This window comes from Colobus angolensis, unplaced genomic scaffold (assembly GCF_000951035.1).
Source record: "Colobus angolensis palliatus isolate OR3802 unplaced genomic scaffold, Cang.pa_1.0 Scaffold164, whole genome shotgun sequence".
NCBI classification, from domain to species: domain Eukaryota; kingdom Metazoa; phylum Chordata; class Mammalia; order Primates; family Cercopithecidae; genus Colobus; species Colobus angolensis.
The window spans coordinates 3,041,493-3,059,351 of NW_012114755.1; the positions used below are offsets into that span (position 1 = coordinate 3,041,493).

The following is a 17,859-nucleotide window of genomic DNA, read 5'->3' on the forward strand; positions in this document are numbered from 1 at the left end:
CAAATGAGGAAACAAGAAAGAAAAAGGACAGAGCATTAGGACACGTCAGTCCCTTACTCTGGAATTCAGTGTCCTCTTCTGTAAAATGGGGTTGGGGATGAGTGAGTGAGGCAACCCTTAAGGTCTGTGCCAACTCACTTTCCTTTGGAGGTTTTGTCCCCTATTGTTTATTTGTGTGTGTGCGCGCGCTTGTGCATGTGCGCATGCAAGTGCACAAAATCATCTTGAACAGGAACTATGTCATTACCATGAATGGTCGGGCCTCAAACCCTCAAAGGAGGCACCTTGGATGATTACATTATGGAGTTTGAGCAGGGGTGTGTGTGTCCTGTGCACCCTGGGAAGGCTGGAATGTCTTGCTCAGCTTTTACTCTATTCCATAGAAAGGATTATAAAGGGATTAGATGCAAATGCACTTAAGATTTGGCTGATTTGGGCTTGTATTCCCGCACTGATGGTTGGGATATTTATTCAACCTGATATTGCAAGATACTTTTCCTAGGTGAGAGCAGGCACTGCGATAAATGATAATGCAATCAGTAGCAGCAGGCAAGATGAGAAGATAATCATTTGCCCTACCTTCCTTTTGCTAGTTCTTTAGATTTCATCAATGTTTCCCCCTTAAGACTTAGAATCACTGCCCCTAAAACTCTAAGGAGAAAATGAAATTTTACTCTAATGCTCTGGGCAGTTGAGCCCCTGACATTTGCTAGAATTCCTTTAATCTTGCCCAAAACATTCAACTGGAAAGAAATGGGAAAAAAATGTTATGAGCTGGGTTTAGCAGGCAGCGACCCACCTTCAAGAATGCATCTGAGGTCTTTTCTCATTCCTGGGGTCATTCTTTCACTGGGCATTAGCATTTTCCAGGAGGATCTATCAAATGTTTCAGTTCTTTGACTTTTGCAGGTGCAAACAGACTGTTAGGTGAGACTGGAAAACTAGAAGCTATTATGCAAGTTGGAGAAATACCAGAAGAACCTTTTAAATGGAAAACAGGGATCAAGAGAGGTTATACAAAGGAGAATGTGGGAGAAAGAAACACAGGAGTGGTTGTGGATCTGTGAGGGGATGAGGGAAACCATCTTAGGAGATACGGTAACAAATCTATAGCTCTCTGTTCTAAGCACATTATATGCGTGAACTCATTAACCCTCACAGTTACACTATGAGTTTGGTACTATTTTTATGTCTATTTTAAACATGAGGAAGCTGGGGTCCAGAGAGGCTGTGGATGCTGTCCTAAAGCCTACATGAGAGTCAGTGCTCTGTACTGATTTGTTGTCTCCTTCTTTGATAACAGCAGTAATCATTACAACCATGACAGCATTAATCACAGTGGCTGCAATTCACTGTTTACCATTAGCCAGGCTCTGTGCTGAGCCCTTATGTCAGGCAATCCTAGCAGATGCCTCACAGGGTGTAAACATTTTTATTCCAAATTGTACAGGTGAGGAAACAGGTGAGAGGAGGTTAATTAGGTTGGCAGAGATGGCACAACAGAGCCAGCGCTTAACCCAGGACTGCCCCAGTCCGAAGTCCATTGGTCATGGTGCCCTGTGTATTGTGGCAGGGCCAGCACTTTTTGGGCAACAGCTTACCCAGCCCAGGGCTGATCTTTGTATTTTTCATCTAGGGACACTGGAAAGTGGTCAGCTCTTCTCTTCTTGCTTCTCATGGCTGGGTCTCTTGAATTATCCTTGGCAGCTGTGTAATAGGCACACAGAGCAATGAACACAGAGGAATAGAGGCAAGGAAGGGGAGGACTTAGAGTTATGAGGTTTTCACTTTTATTGATAAACTCAAAAAGGGCTGGAATTACACGATATTTATTTGCATACAGCTTTGTGATGTACAATGTGTGTTTGCATGCTCTATCTTTTTCAATCTTCATGTAAGGCAGTGAGATAGACTTGATTTATTAGTCTTGATTTTAGGCTGAGGAACAAGTCCAGGAGGTTCAAGTGATTCATCAGGATCACACAGCCAGAAAGTAGCAAAGTCTGTTCCTGACTCCAAGTCAGTAGGTTTTTTCAGTCTGTGGTTGTCATTGGAGAGAACAGTTAGGAGACTCATGGACTAACACAAAAGGAATGAATGGGAGAGCAGGCAAAGGTTTGAACCTGCCTTGTTATCCCACAGGATAGGTAGCCCCGCTGGCACCATGGCTCTGGCAGGTAGACAAACCCCAGGATGCTTAAACTGGGATCCAGGGAGGCTTATGTGAAATGTCCAAAATAGACCAGTTTATGGAGACAGAGAGTAGATCAGTGGTTGCCTAATGTTGGAGAGGGGTGGGAAGGGGAAAGGGAGTGACTGCTAATGAATACAGAGTTTTCTGGGGTGAGAGGTGATTGACTCTTCTAAGACTGATCATGATGGTGGTCGCACAGTTCTGTAAATATGCAAAAAAACCCATCAAAATTGTAGCAGGGAGGGCTAGTGCATGAGGAACTCCAGGCTGGGAAGCAGGAGCTATTTCCTACAGGCTTTCTGGTCCATAAAGCCTCTGGAAGCAGACGCTGTTTACTTCTCACCGAGCAGTAATTGTTGTTTCTCTGCCAGTCTCCATAGCCCTTCTTTCTGTTCTGGCCTGGCAGGTGGTGCTGTAGGGAGAAGCCAGAATAAGAGAACCTCTCGTTGCCCAGGCCTGGGTTCCTGGTGGTGACTCCCTTGGGCCTGCACCACTGATAGAACCCTGCCAAGCTCTGCAGCCTCCCCCCAGCCCCAGGCCCTGTGATCCAGCATGGCCACCAGCCTTTCCCTTCTGACCCAGGATACATCAAGCCCAGCCTGAAGAGCAAACGCCTGTGCAAAGACTGCTTGCCAAATAAGAATGGACATAGCCAGTAACAACACATTCTGGGGGCTGTGGCCAGAATTCTGCACATTGCCCTCTGGGTCCCCGCCTAATGCCTTTTTTACCCCAGCCCAGTCTTTGACATTGCTTTCCATGGACAGGTTCCAAAGGAAATAGATAAACTCTCTGTTTCCCTTCCCATGAGGAAACCACTTCATTCCCTGGAGAGCTGTCTACCTAGGAGGCTCTGTTGGGACCCTAAGGGGTGGAAAGAGGGGAGTGTCTGAGCAACTCTGAGAGCTGGCGGCTGCAGGGAGGATGGCAGTTTGTCTTCAGGGAAAACAGCCTTGCATGGGCTGTAAAGTGAAACTTACAGCTGGCAGCTTGCTTTTGTGGGAAGATTCTGGGTACAGAGGCTGGGGCTTAATTAGAGACAGAGACTAAAACTGGCCCCCAGGAGAGGAGACTGAGCAAGGTGGGCCGTAATGGTAAATGCCTCTGAGGTGCCAACTGCCAATGGTCCATATGTCTGGGGAGAACCAGAGAGGGAGGCTACATGGTGGGGAGGGAGGCAGGGAAAAAGTTAAAAAGGAAGGTCCCATCCCCTGCTGATAGGCTAAAACCACAAGGTAACTGTTCTGCATTCACATTTTATTTTAGGATCTTAGAACGAAAGCTCAATTAACTAGAATGGGGCAAAACGACAAATTTGAATTGTTGAATAACTCAGGACCAGGTGGAAGCCACTTTTCTGTTTCAACTTTTGCCAGGAAAAAAGAAAATGTTTGAAAATACCTTGGTCTCCTTCTCCTTGTCAGTGCTGGAGAGGGTTTCCCAGCAGTGTGTCTTCATACTGACATGCCACACAGCCCTTCACAGGCATGCCACCAGCCTGAGCAGATCAGCACATGATATTGCATTTTGCAATAATTGAATACTTGTGCTGTGATGCTGGCTTGGATGATGCTGCAAAGAGAGGGATCCAAACTGTAAAGAAGTAAAATAGTGAATCCCTTTGATTTTCTTGAGATATGTGAGAACTTTGCTTTGGAAATATGCAGGGGAGCCCAAGAAGGACGATACGTAACTACCTGCACAGAGACCCAGGCTGGGGTGGGGGCGGTGTGGAGGGCTGACTAGAACCTTGTGATTTCTGCGGATGCATTTCTAGACCATGCATAACAAGTGTGATGACCTGGCATTTTTATAGAAAGGGTGAGACTTGCTTCTGCTGCAGCAATGATGATGTTATTCTTACTGACTTGTTTGGTGGTGTTTCACGTTTCTTTATCTCTTCCAGTGTGTCATCCACAGTTTTTGCATTCAAAGGGGTGTTATTCTCAAGCAGAAAAAGTTGAGACCCACAGGTGTTGAAAAGCAGGTAGAATGTGGAATGACCCCAATCTTTGCAGTGGCCATTTGCATGGAAAACTGTAGAGCAGCGCTACTTTGGGAAGCCCTGCTGGTTACACAGTCAGATCCCAGGGTGATGGCACCCTGGTGTGGCTGCCACACTCCTTCCATTGTGCATCAGCAGCAGGGCATTTCCGTGGAGGGGACAGGGTGGTGTCCTGGGCCACGGTGTGGCCTAAGGGGATCTCGTGGTGTACACAGTCATGGGCCCTGTCGCCATGAAGCACAGGGATGCTTGGCACACTATGTAAATCTCTCACTTTCGATGCTCCCATTAATTTTGTTTCTTTTGTGGGCCAACTATTATGGGTTGACTTGGGTCCTCCAAAAAGCTATGTTGAAGTCCTAACCCCTAATTCCTCAGAATGTGACCTTATTTGGAAATAAAGTCATCACAGGTGTAATTAGTTAAAATGAGGTCATTTGAGTGGAGTAAGCCCTTGATCCAATATGACTGGTGTCTTTATAAGAAAAGGATGGAGACACACACGGGGTGGGCAACTCTGTGCAATGAAGAGGCAGAGATTAGAGTGATGCGGCTGTACACAAAGGATGCCAAGGCTTGACAGCCACCACCAGAAGCTAGGAAGATGCAACAAAGAATTCTACCCCGAGCTCCAGAGGGAGCACGGGCCTGCTCACACCTGGATTCTGGACTTCTAGCCTCCAGAAGTGTGAAACAATAAATGTCTGTTCCTTTAAACCATCCAGTTTGTGGCAGCCCTAGGAGACGAATATCCCAGTCTCTACCCTGCCCCACCATTTCAGCCTGATCCATATATTTTCTTTTAAAATGCTAAGATTTGCACTAAAGTTAGCATCTAGGCCTGCAGGCTGGGGGCTATTCTGCCTCCTCATGATGCTTTTGCGTGGCTCTGCTCCAGTGTGCATTGTGTTTGTCTTGGAGGGTGCCTCTAGCAGGAAAATCTTAATGTTCTCATTTTCAAGCTTGGAGGGAGACCGTTGTTCTCAGTACTAAAACAACAATTCTGTTTACCCAGGGTTTAAGTAACATTTTCTCACCAGATCCTCTCAACACACATTCTGCAGCTCTTTAACATTGTGGTTTTTCTGACCTTATTTTTACAGACATTTTAGGTGAAAATATTTATCAACTCCCCAACCCAATTCTCCCCGTTAGGCCACAGGATTCTCCACACAGCCTGGAAGCTGCTGGATGACCAGAGTACACTTTCTCCACATCTCAGAGAGACCAACTCACTAACTGTTTTTATTACTGACATTTTATTTGAAGGTACATTTGACATTTAACCTTAGGAGACGGTCCCTAAATCCATTATGCATTTACTGCCTCAGTGGGACTCACAAAGGAGAGAAATCTGGGTGGCAGGCTAGGCTCCGGGAGAAACTTCCAATGCCAGGCCAGTCCCCAACATTGATTCACTTCATGTTCTCTGGAAGTCTCCTGCCCACAGCAGCTGCTCCTTCAAAGAGGGAAACGCTTTGGACTCATGAGTTGAACCAGGAGGGATGGCTGCAGCCCAGGCAGGCCCAGGCTATGCTCTGGGCTGAAGTGGGGGCATGAGGAGGAGCTTTGGGGGCCTCTGAGCTGTTCAGTTCTACTCATCCACACTTCATTTTAAAATGGTGCAAGGTGACTGGCAGTTTGGAAATCTAGGTTATCAAGCCAGCTGAATGTATGACTTTGTAAAGTAAGAAGTTAAGAGCATGACCTTTGAGGTTTGGCTACCAGTTCTGAACATGACTAGCCGTGTGAATCTGGGCAAATTATATAACCTGTATAAGCTTCAGTCTCCTCATCCGTAGAATGGATGGAGTAGTAGAGGGAGATATTCTTAACCTCACACAGCCAGTGTGGAGAATAAAAATTATCATATTTATAAAGCACATAGCACAATGTCTGGTACACAGAAGTAAATGAAAGTAGGCATTATTTTTCTGGGCAACTCACTGTGTATCTCTGGACCTCTCTTCTTCCATCTATAAAATGGGAGCTCACAGCACTTACAGCTCAAATATTATACTCTATGAGGGAATTTGCAGCCTCTCTGTCCTCTACATCAACCATGTATTGTCTCTGCTTCTTTTACTTTTCCATCATTTTATTTTTAATTGTATTTTTTCCTAATCATGAACACAATTTTTTAAGCAGAAACATAGAAAAAGAAATTTGAAAGTCTACAGTTTCAGAACCCAGAGAACATTTTCCAGTATCACTTTCCGGTTTCTACATATCCTTTTTTCACTTTGTAATTTCATGTGAACATCTTCCCAGATGCTAATTGCTCTTCGGCAGCATCTTAAATAGTTTGATAACCCAGAGTACAAAGGCCTTGAAAATTATTTGACAAAATGTATATTATGAATACTAGAATAGTTTCCAGTTTCTCCCTGATACAAATGATACTGTAAGGAGGTTACTGTGATTCAGGAAGTGATGCTGGAGGCTTGCGCCAGGTAGAAGCAGGGGAATGGTGGGAAGTGGTAGGACTGTGGTTGCTTTGAAGGTAGAGCTGGGAGGATTTATTGGTTGATGGGATGAGGCATGTGAGTGACAGAAAGGAATCAAGGTTGACTCCAAGGGTTTAAGCCTGAGCAACTAGAAGAATGGGCTTGCCATTGACTGAGACCGGAAAGGCTGCACGTGCAGCAGGTTTGGGAGAGAATAGCAGGAATTTGGTTTTAAAGTATTACTGTGGAGAGGTCTTTATATGTGCAAGTGGAGATGTCAAATAGGCAGGTGGAGATATGAGCGTGGAATTCAGGAAGATGTCCTGGCTGGAGATATAAATTAGGATGTCATCAATGTATAGAGATGGACTTAAAGACTTGAGATCAAATGAGATCTCTAAGGGACTCCAAGAGCTGCAGAACTCGGAACAGCTTCTACCACATCATGGGGATATTTTGTCTTTCTGCTGCAAGTACATGATGACCTAGGCCCCTTTTTTCTTAAGCTAGTGGTGTGGTATTCAAGTTTAAGCCCCACTATACCAAATGAACTGCCGCCTTTCCTAACCACTCCCACCCCCAAAGTCCAGAACCGCCACCCTCACTAACAACACCTTGGGCAGAAAATCACAGAAGCCTTTCTCAGCTGAGGATAAAAGAGGCTTAAGTTGTGAACACTTTTAAGACTGATTTATTTACAGCCTATAGGATTGTGCTAATATGTGTACCTTGCTTAATTCTTCACCACAAGTCATTTCTTTGTTACAAGCAGAATGAGCCACCTCTACTTTCCCTGTTTCGTTTCCCTTTGGCTGATGTTGTGGGACGGGAGCATGAGGGTCCAGGGGAGACAGATGATAGAATGCACTCGCAATTTTGGCTGGCTCTATTTTGGTCCCTCTGACTGTTCAACAACCTCTGCAGAGAAAGAGTAGGAGAAATGAGGACTGCAATAAAGCCAAGGGGCTCCCTGCTGGACTGCTGTTTCCATCTAGATGAGGACCTGAGTTTCCAAAGGCTGGGCAACAGACCAAGGTCACTATATACAACATACCCAAGTATTCATGTCAGCGGTGGGGTTTTATGAAATTTCAGTGAACAAACAAGAAAGAGACAATGGTAGATGAAGCTATTAACAGAGTTAAAAAGGTGAAATTTCAGCTGGGCATGGTGGCTCACACCTATTATTACAGAATTTTGGGGGGCTGAGGTGGGAGGATCAACTGAGCCCAGGAGTTCATGAACAGACCAGGCAACATAGCAAGACCCTCTCTCTACAAAAAAAGAAAAGAAAAGAAAAGAAATGAAATGGGTTTTGCAGAAGAGAAAGGATATGGATTGGTGAGAAAGTAGCAGAAGGAATCACTGCTAACTCCCTTCTTCTGGCCTGCACAGTCCACTTTCTTGGTTTCTCATGCCTCTTATATGATCACTTTGGAGCCACAGTTTGCAAAAACTCACAGCCACCCTACTGAAAGCCTGGAGGTTCTGCATGTGAGCATGCCCTGGCATGGTGTTCCTCCTTTGTGGGGTTTATCTCTCTAAGTCTTTCTGGCTCTGATTCTGAACTCTCACACATCGTTGAGTGGAATCACTAAACCTCTAGAGTTTTGATTTCTTCAGCTTTTAAATGAGGATGATGATACCTCCTTGTAGAACTTTTGAAAGGATTAAGTAAAACTGCCCACAAATTGCCCATCTGTACCTGGCACTTAGTTCAGTATCATGCACCCCAGACTGACACCAGTCCTGCCTGTCAGGAAGTGGCCAAATTATTTTTAGCCCTGCAAGGAGGAGGTGGTTGAGCACCAAAGGTTCAAGAGTCATTCCAGAATTTCAGGATAATCCCCCAGAGGTAGACTAGGCTCTTGGCCAAGCTTATCCAGATATTGCACCAGGCACCAGTGATACACCGAACAGCCAAAGGAGGCTCCTAAAGGAGTGGTTCTCAGTCAGCGTTCTGTGGTTCCCACCCTGGTGTGCCCTAAGACCCTTTGTAGGTAAGAAAGCCCATTAGGATCAATGGGTGAAAATAATCTTGTTATAGCTGAGGATAGCTACTGATAGAGACATGTCTGCAAAACTGAACATGGACTGAGCCATAGCACTGGGGAACAACTTTGCATTATGATGGAGGTGTAGAATCGTGTCCAGCCTGTGCCATAGAAAGATAATATGTTTGCTAGGAGCAATAGAACTGTGCTTTGTCAAAATATAAGAGGGCATAGCTGGGGCAGTAAACAATTCCTCTCAAGCAGCAGCACAGAGCTGAAGAGGGACAAAGAAGTAGGGTAAATAGAGTGGGCTATTGACTTCTTCCTTCTGGGCTTCAATTTCTTCATTTGGGCATGGAAAGATTAATGGATGTTCAACTTTCCTGGGTAACAGACTCCTAGGGGAATCTCATCAAAGCTTCATTCATTCAGTCATTCAACCATCCATTTATTCAACACACATTTTGTTATGCATCTATGATGTTCCAGACCCATGCTAAATGTTGAGATTCACAGGGAGTAAAGGGGAAACAGCCTACCCTTACCCTGGCTCAATTGACTTCGATTCTGTTATTTAACATTCGGCCCAGGAAGCTCTTCTGACCCACTCCTTCTCTGTGGTTAGATCAGGTACCTCTATCCCATGCTGAGTGCAGCTGCACACCTGCCATCTGTCTGGGCACAGACTGGACGTTACTCCACCTCCAACCAGATGTAGAGTTGTTCTCCACACTGCGCTGCAGTCCGTGGTCTGCTTTACAGCTTCGCTGTGTCAGTAGATGTCCTCAGTTAGAACAAAACACCCTGCCTTTGGTGAACTTTTCCTTCACAGCTGTAATTAAATAATCATGTAATTAGTTCATTCACTTGATCATTCAGCAAACATTTATTAGTTGTTTAACATTCTTCTCATCTGATAAATGAAAGCAGAGATCACATCTGACTTATTCACTCCTGTGTTCCTGGCATGACGTGTAAGAGCTAACAGAGTATAACGATAATAATTGCCCTGGACAGGGTGTTTGCGCCCCTACTCAAAATTCCTATGCTGAAATCTTAACCCTCAATGTGATGGGATTAGGAAGTGGGGCCTTTGAGAAGTAATTAGATCATGAGGGTGGAGCCCTCATGAATGGGGTTCACATCCTTATAAAAGGGACCCCATAGAGCTCCCTCACCTTTTCTGCTGTGTGAGGAAACGAAAACGATGAGATGAGAGTCTGCCACTCAGAAGAGGGCGCTCGCCAGAACCTGGCCATGCTGGCACCCTGATCTGAGACTTCCAGCTTCTAGAACTGTGAAAATAAATATCTGTTGTTTATAAGCCACCCAGTCTATGGTACTTTGTTATAGCAGCCTGAAGTAAGCAATATTAACAACAATAAGAAGAACAACCACTGAACTTTATTAATTCATTCCCCAAATCTTCATGGAACACCTGCCTTCTGCCACCACATACCAACTGGGTCTCTCGGGGCAGGCTTCCCAGGTGCCTGGATAAAATGATGAACGAGGCAAGTGCACAGTTCTTCCTTCGTGCAGGCTGGGCTCTCGTAAGGTGCTTATTGTGTGCCAGGTGCTGTCCTAACTCTTTATGCCTATTTAATCTTGACATTTCCTTTTAACATGTATGCTTTCATTATCACTATTTTATGGGTGGAGCAACTGAGGCACAAAGCAGTAAGTCCCTCACTGAAGGCCACAGAGCTGGGAGATGGTAGAGCCAGGGTTTGAACCCCGATGATGTAGCTGTAGCTGCCTCTGCCACCTAACAGTGCGTGCTCTATAACTAGCTGCTGAGTGAATGAAGGAATGAAAAAATACCCCTTTTCCAGGTTTGACATTCGGGAAGTCTGCCCCTGCCTTAGCTTGAGATTCAGCCCAACATGTCAATGCACCATGTTACCCCTCCCATCTCATTTAAGCAGACCCTCCAGGCTGAGGCTGGCTGGCTGGAGTACTGACCTGGAGGAGAATGTCCTTTAGCAAAGAGCTCCATGGAGAAAGTGAGGCAAACTGTGTGATCACCAGAGTAGTGTTGATTCCACAAACACCAACTGTGGGCCTCTCAGGGAGATCTTGGGCCTTCTCTGGGAATGCTGAGGCTGGAATCTGTGAAGCACTTTTGAGAATTCAGCTGCAGCATAAACCTGCTAATTAGGGTTGTGTTTATTTTGTACTACATAAAGCAGATTAGATTAGCTGAGCAAGACGGAAGCATTTTGAGGGATAACTCTTTCTCTCTGGCCCAGGCTTTCTTTAACTTTACTGTTAGGGCCTGAAGGCACTGAGGTCCTTTCTTTGCTGGACCAAAGGAGACAGAGGGTTTCCTGGCAGGGCGCCCAGAGCTCGACTCTCCTCCATGCTCAGGCAGCGGCTGACCACAGGGACCACTGGAAGGATATGACTGCCTCTAATCCTCTTATTGCGATGCACTCGTAAACAAACACTCTCGGGCATTTTACCAGACAACAGCCCAGGAGCTGACACCAGCTCATTTTCAGGCACGCACGACCAGCTACAGATGAATTTTAAAATGCTGCTGAAAACTAGAAAAGTATTAAACGACTTGCCAGGGCGGAAGGCAGAAGCCATGGGATGCCCTGCCAACCCCAAGGCAAAATTCTCCCCATGGCCTGTGGGGCCCACCTGATTGTCTCTGCCTCCCTATCCCATACCACATTGTATCCGATTGTCTCTGCCTCCCGGTCCTGTACCTCACTGTGTATTTCAGCCACACTGCCTGCTTTCCATTCAGTGACAGCTCCTTTCTGCCCCAGGCTCTATGCAAATGCTGCTCCCCCTTTTCCTCCTTTCTCCTTTCCCATCCTCTAGGGCCTGCTCCCCTACTTTACCCTATCTTTGGAGACCCTAAGCTAAGGCCTCTCATAGAGGGCATGAGCTCCCCAGGAACAATCAAAAACAGCTCAGATTTCAGGAAGCAGAAACAGGAAGATGCACTTTGCCAAGCGAGAGCCCTATGGTATGTCTCCAGGTACCTCTGGGTACCAGGTGCTCTGCTGGTCTCAGTCCCACGCTGGCACTCACAGAAGGCAGGGGCATGGGCCTTGGGAGAGCAGAGGCCACTGCTGGCTGCCATTACCATTTCATTACTCATCTGCTAATTGTGGCAAATGGGGATTTTACAGCTCCCCTGGCCCTCGCTGTGGACTACCGCACTGGTTTGATGGAGAGGGAATGGAAGACCAGCCTTGGAATATTTTTAAGAAGGCCCATGTGCCTGCCTACCTGGTTCATTTGGACCCTACAAGCCTGCATTTGGGTCCAACAGCCATTTGGCCAGGAGGCAGGGCATGGTGATGGGCCTGGGAACCCAAACACTCCAAGCTGAACCCCGCCTCTCTCCATCAGGATAGAAGTCTTCCACTTGGGCCATTCATAGTGGGTAGCCAGTGGTTGCCACTGGGTTTGGAAGAGTGATTGAGTCACATGCTACTGCTGGGCAGACCCTCTGAGAGGAGGCTGAGGGGGCTGTGAGGAGACACCAGGCTTCCTCTTGGAGACCATGGACCCAGAGGCCAGTTTCCAAGTCCCAGGTAGCTGTGAGCCACAGCAGCAGAGAGCCAAGCTTTGAGGAGCACAGGCTCTAGAATCCATGGCCAAATTGGAGCTGGCTCTCTAAGTGATGGGACATTCAGTTTCTGAGTTATGGGTAAGATGAAATTAGATAATGTATGTAAATGCTCAGCAATAAAGGATCCAGTTATCGGGGAGGGAAAAGAAAATTATCACGCCCGGTGCAGCGCAGTTTCATTCTTGACCTATCTTATATGTTAGTGGGGATATCTGAGGAGCCCCTGATCCTATCTGCAGCTCTGTAATAATAACCAATAATTATATCTGACATCAGTGAGCACTTATTGAAGTCCAAGGGCTTCAGTCTTTTGTGTCTGATCTTCACAACCACACTACACATAGGCCCTCTGAGATCCATTTTCCAGATGAGGAAGCAGGAATCAGGGGGAATAAATAACGTGCCAACGGTCACTCCAGCAGAGATGCAAACCCAGGACTGTCCCTCTGCATGGCTTCGGACCAGGGATCCTCTGGACCCTTCCTTTCTCTTTGGCCACTATCATTCGATCACTTTTGTGAAGAACTGTAGCCAACTACTCTCTCTCCCACCCTCTTCTCTGAAAGGCAGAATTTGGCAGGGGCTAAAACTGGGGTTTTGGAGTTTAGGCAGATGGGTTTGGATCCAGCTCAGTGGCCTACTAGCTGCATGGCTTGGACAGTCATTTGCCCTTTTTGGGCCACATTTTTACGTTTGTAAAGTGAGGATAAGGCCTGCTACATAGAAAGGCCACAAGACAGTAAATGAGCTCAAAGACCTGCTGGTGCCTGACATACATCAGATCCCACTTGCCTTCCTCAAGGGCAGTTGTGCTGCTTGGAAGCCACCACACAGCCTCCCTCTTCTGCAGAACAGCAAGAGGGTGGGAGGCAGGCTCGAAATGAAGCCACAGTGCACCCCTCACAAAGGCATTCCCTTCCCTCCACTGTCTCCAAGCCCACCACTGGAGGAGGAGTCCACTGCCTTATTTTTTATTTTTTTATTTTTTTTGATAGAGAGAGGAGTGGTCCAGGGAGCATCTGCTTCTGTGTTTACAGGAGTGTGGCCTCCAGAGGTTTCTGATTTTGGGCGAGAAACGGCTTAGAGGATGCGGCCCCACATCTTCAAGAGGCTGTCACAGAGTCAGCAGCAAGGGGCCAGCAGCAGTGACCCCATCTTCTTCCCTCCTCACCAGCTGGGGGTATCCAGAGTGCCCCTGGCCCCCGCTGGAGCCCATGAGGCCCTCCTTAGCCTCCTCACCACTGGAGTGCCACTGGTGTGTGTCCAGCCTTCAGACAGTCACTCTCACCCCCACTGGCACCTTGTGGCCAGCATCTGAAGTGTTGGACACGCCTTTCTTCACTGTGATACAATTTTTCTGCATAGGAGAAAAATCATGGCACTTCTGAGTAAGGGAGTTGCTGTGTTATTCTGCAGAAGAGAACAAACTCTGTCCAAGCTGTTATTTCACGTCTGTTCTTAAGAACTGTCACTGTAATTCCCCAATGTCAACAGAATCCTGATGGCATGCCTGCCTGGAGCTCAGCATCCTGCACGTATCAGCCCCAATCTACCTCTGGGGTCTTAACTGCAGGTATTATTATTGGGAATAATGATGGCTGTTGATTAAAATAATCATATCATCCACAGTTGAGGACTCACAAGGTGTAAGGCCATCTCCTAAGCACTCGACTCATTATCTCACTGAGTTCTCATCGGAGAATGTATCCAGAGGAAGTAGGTGTTAGGTCTCATTTTGCAGTGAGAAATCTGAAGCCAGGAGAGGGTACCTCGCTTGTCCCTGGGCTCCTAGACTTCAAAGCTGAAGCTTGTGCCACTCTGTTGACTATCACTCCAGACCCAAGGCCCCATCTCCTCCACACAAACTCCCTTCTCCAATGAAAACTGCCTACTGCCTGGTCCTCCTGTGTGCCTTCCACGTGCCTTCCCCATGCTTGTCAGGCTGTTCCCTCGACCAGGAAGACCTTGGGGAACAGCAAGGTGAAATGGATGGGGCGCAGGCTCTGGAGTCAGGAAAAGTGCATCCCTCCTGTTCCACTTCCCAGCTCCCAAACTATTTAAGCTTTCTGGGCCTCAGTTTCCTTACCTGGAAAATGAGAAGATGTCATGTCCTCATTGATTTGGTGAGGCAACATACACAAAACATCTGGGTGGTGGCACAGGCTTACCTGTCTGAAGTTCTGCCTGAAGTTAGAGGCCTCCCTCTAAAGTGAGGACTTCTCTGACTAACTCAGTCTGGTGACATTTCTTCTTCCGAGCCACTCTTCTTCTTTCTCCTCTAGGAAGTCCATGTGCCATAAGGGCAAGGGCCCTCACATTGACTTAATGCCGTCGCTTGCACATTGCAAGAGCTTGATCAAGGTTTGCAAAGCAATTGCTCTTCAGGACTTGTCACCATCTGCACCCCACCTTCTTCTTCAGTATCCTCACTCTCCCCAGTGTCTTCACTCTTCACCTCCCATCACCCACTCTGAGCCTCCTGTATCTGACTCCTTGTGTCCCCAGACACTGAGGTTCTCTCTTACCTCCTGGCCTCTCTGTGTATAATGTCTTCTTCACTTCTTTCCCTGGGTAACTTCTGGTCTTCCTTTGAGATTTGGCCCAGGTGTTTTCTCCTCTTCCACAAAGCCTTTCAGATACCCCAGGCTGGTTAGATACTCGTCCTCTCTGTTCCCACAACCTCTGACTTTTCTCTTAGCACTTGTCAACCTGTATTTGTCCTGTTTGTTCACCTCTCTATCTCCCCTGGTAGGATAGGATCCCCTGAGGGTAGGGACCCTGTTGTTGTCATCTCTGGAGTCCTGGCGTTTGACATGGTGGCCATCACAAAGCCAGTATTTTCTGAGTAGATGGATGACTGGAAGAATGAGCACCTGGCTGAAAAATTCTGCACATCTGCCACTTGGAGTATCTGCCGATTGGGTTATGCAATGTCTGTGTGAGTGATGTCACTTGGCCACCTTTACCTTTGTGTCCAAGAGACTGTGCCAGCTTGTAAGGGAATGGGACACAGTACTACAGAGCTGTGTGTAAATCTGCATGTGCGTTTCGTGCCTCCAGTTCAAACCTTGTTCATTAGCACAGCAATTAACAGCAGAGCCTAATGACAGATGGCCCAGCTCTGCACCTGAACCCCTGGCTCCTTGGCAGGCTTGGAGCAGAGCAGGCACGTCTGGCATGGTTGATGTTTTCATTGATCTAGTGAGTTCAGCTCCCAGAGCTGCCGGCTATGGAGACAGTGAGCTGACGTCAGTGCTGGCATTGGTTGGGGGCTGGGCCTAAAAGGGCCAGGCTTGTAACAGACTCTTGGAAAGCTTGTAGAAGTTTGGGGACTTTATTGTTTTGTTTTGTTTTTTTTTTTTAAGATATTAATTTCACATTGGGAAGTCTCAGCACCCCACTCTCAAATTTTCTTAAGCTCTAAGGACTTACCTAGGAGATGGTGTCTCTTTCCTGCTAATTCTTTACAAGTTTCTGGGCTTTCTACAATTGTTATTTAGGATTGTGATATCCAGGCTCTTTGGCTTCAGCTAACAGACACTCACAGCTTAGTGTTTGGAGTGGTATAAGATCAGTGTTGTGTAAACGCAATGAAATTTAGCAAGTTTGGAGACGTGGGTTGTTTTTCTTCCTGTTAGTCCTGGGTTTGAATTGACTTCCTGGTTATTACCCTGTGAATGACATTCATTTCTCCATGAAAGAAATATCAAATTGGTGTTCAAATAGTTGTCTGGGTCATAAATTCAAGCTAAAGTGCAGCGTCCTAAGCCAGAGTGGATTTCACAGAACTGGAGTTCCTTAGAGCTAGAAAGGATCTTTCTGTTCAACCTGTTCCATTGACAGATGGGGAAACTGGGACCCAGAGAAGTGCATTGATTTGCCCAAGGACACACAGCAAGCAGGTGGCAGAGCTGAAGTCACGCATTGGTCTCCAGTGGCCTCTTTCCTACACCTTGTTTCAGGTCATCAGAAATGCCCAGGCTTTGCCGTGTGCCAACCCCAAACAACTCTAGCATGAATTTCTTAAGTGGTGTTAGATATGCTTCCTTCAGCCGGACATCAAACTTGTTCTGAGTGAAATAGAAGAGGGGGTTCAGGCGGAGGAAGTGAGGACTGCGGTCTGTCGTTAGTGATGTGGAAACCATGCATCTTGTTTAGAAAGGTGTTGACAAGTCTGTGTGCCCAGGGAGCCATGCAGGGGAAGAAGGTTAGAAGGCTGGGGAGTCCCCAAGGTAGGAAGCAACTTCAGTAAGAACCTGCCCATCTTTGCAAAGCGGGCACTTCTCTCAGTGAGGGGGTTGCAGGCAAAACTGCGGGGATAGTCTTGTTCCCACAGAAGAAGTGGTTAGAGAAATACCCATCACATGGTGAAACAATGCCCTCATTCAGCATTTTCTTATCTAGGAGACAAAAAATGCCTCCTGGAGATAACCTACCTGCCCTCCCTTCCTTTGAGGAAGTTTAACCTTTCTCCCTCATTGCTATGGAATCCCAGGTATTTATCTGATGATCTGCTGAGACTGGTAGTTCAGAAAAACCAGTCTTCAGGCTTATGGGCAGCTGGGTGAGTGTCCTAGGGTGGAGGCCCAGGTCTTGGGGATAGGTCCCACCTCTCCTGATAATGTTCCCCACCTCCCTGTCAGGAGGTGCAAAGGTTTGGGTGGGCATTGTGAAATGTTGCCCCAGAAGAAGGGTACGTTTTCTCTCAGCATCATGCTAAGAGGTCCACACATGGCCCTACTGCCACAGTGTCACCAAGGCAGACCTGTCCTTTCTGCCTTGTCTTTTAAAAAAATCACCCCAGGGCCATTATAGCTCCTCCTGGATCCTGATTCACTGTGTATTTTAATCAAGCATAACTCTTGGAATGAGCAGAACACGATTTCATTTTTGTCTCTCAGTGTTTTCTTCTTCCCTGCAGTGAAAACTCAAAGAGGTCCCACAATGTTTTCACCCTCTGTTAGGTAATGTCTTGCATAACTTGAAGTCACAAAACACAGTCTCAGTTCTGTAATTGGAATTCCCGGTCCTGTGTGTTAATTCCAACTCTGCATTTGAATTGGAGATCAATCTTCTCCCCTTTTATTTCTAAAGTCAGCTTCAGAGCTAGCCTCGTTTCAGGGGAATGAGTATGATTGGCTTCTCCCTTTCTCTGTTCGTTTTTCACCCATTGTTTACTGACTGCATACTCCAGGATTGGATAAAGAAGAAGGAGAAAATAGAGGGAAGGACAGTTCCTACTTGCCTGGTGTGCTTTGTGCTTATTGGCAGACCCTTAAAACCCACTCTGCAGTAGAGATCTTTCCCGCTTGCTCAGAGTTCCCAGGATGGCTGGGGATGCTCTCCTGCAGTCCCCTGACCTGGCTGATTGCACTTGATCCTGAAGCCACCACTGGCTTGGCAGCCCCTTAGGAAATCTGAAGTTCATTCCAGCTTTCTGCTGAGGTCCATTACTTCCCTGGGCCAACTCTTTCTGTCACGCAAAGTCCGTATCTGGAAAATACCATTTTTGTACCCACAAACCCTGGGAGTAAGGTAGTAGAAACTCTTCCTCATCCCAGCTTTCCTTCTCAGGCCAACATTCCTGTGGAAGTCCCAGGTCCCTGGGGTTCATGGCTCCTTGG

General features: G+C 46.8%; 1 protein-coding gene and 1 long non-coding RNA gene across 2 annotated transcripts in view; one reads left to right on the forward strand and one right to left on the reverse strand.

Moving 5' to 3' along the window:
* NAV2 (neuron navigator 2) overlaps window positions 1–17,859 on the forward strand; it is a 767,943-nt gene that overhangs the window by 169,846 nt on the left and 580,238 nt on the right. The gene's annotated exons all lie outside the window — the stretch shown is intronic.
* LOC105508605 lies at window positions 1,770–14,952 on the reverse strand. Its single transcript, XR_001001298.1, has 4 exons — window positions 14,761–14,952; window positions 10,606–10,752; window positions 9,275–9,472; window positions 1,770–2,606 (listed from the first exon to the last, which is right to left on the reverse strand). It is a non-coding gene; the product is annotated as an uncharacterized LOC105508605 (long non-coding RNA).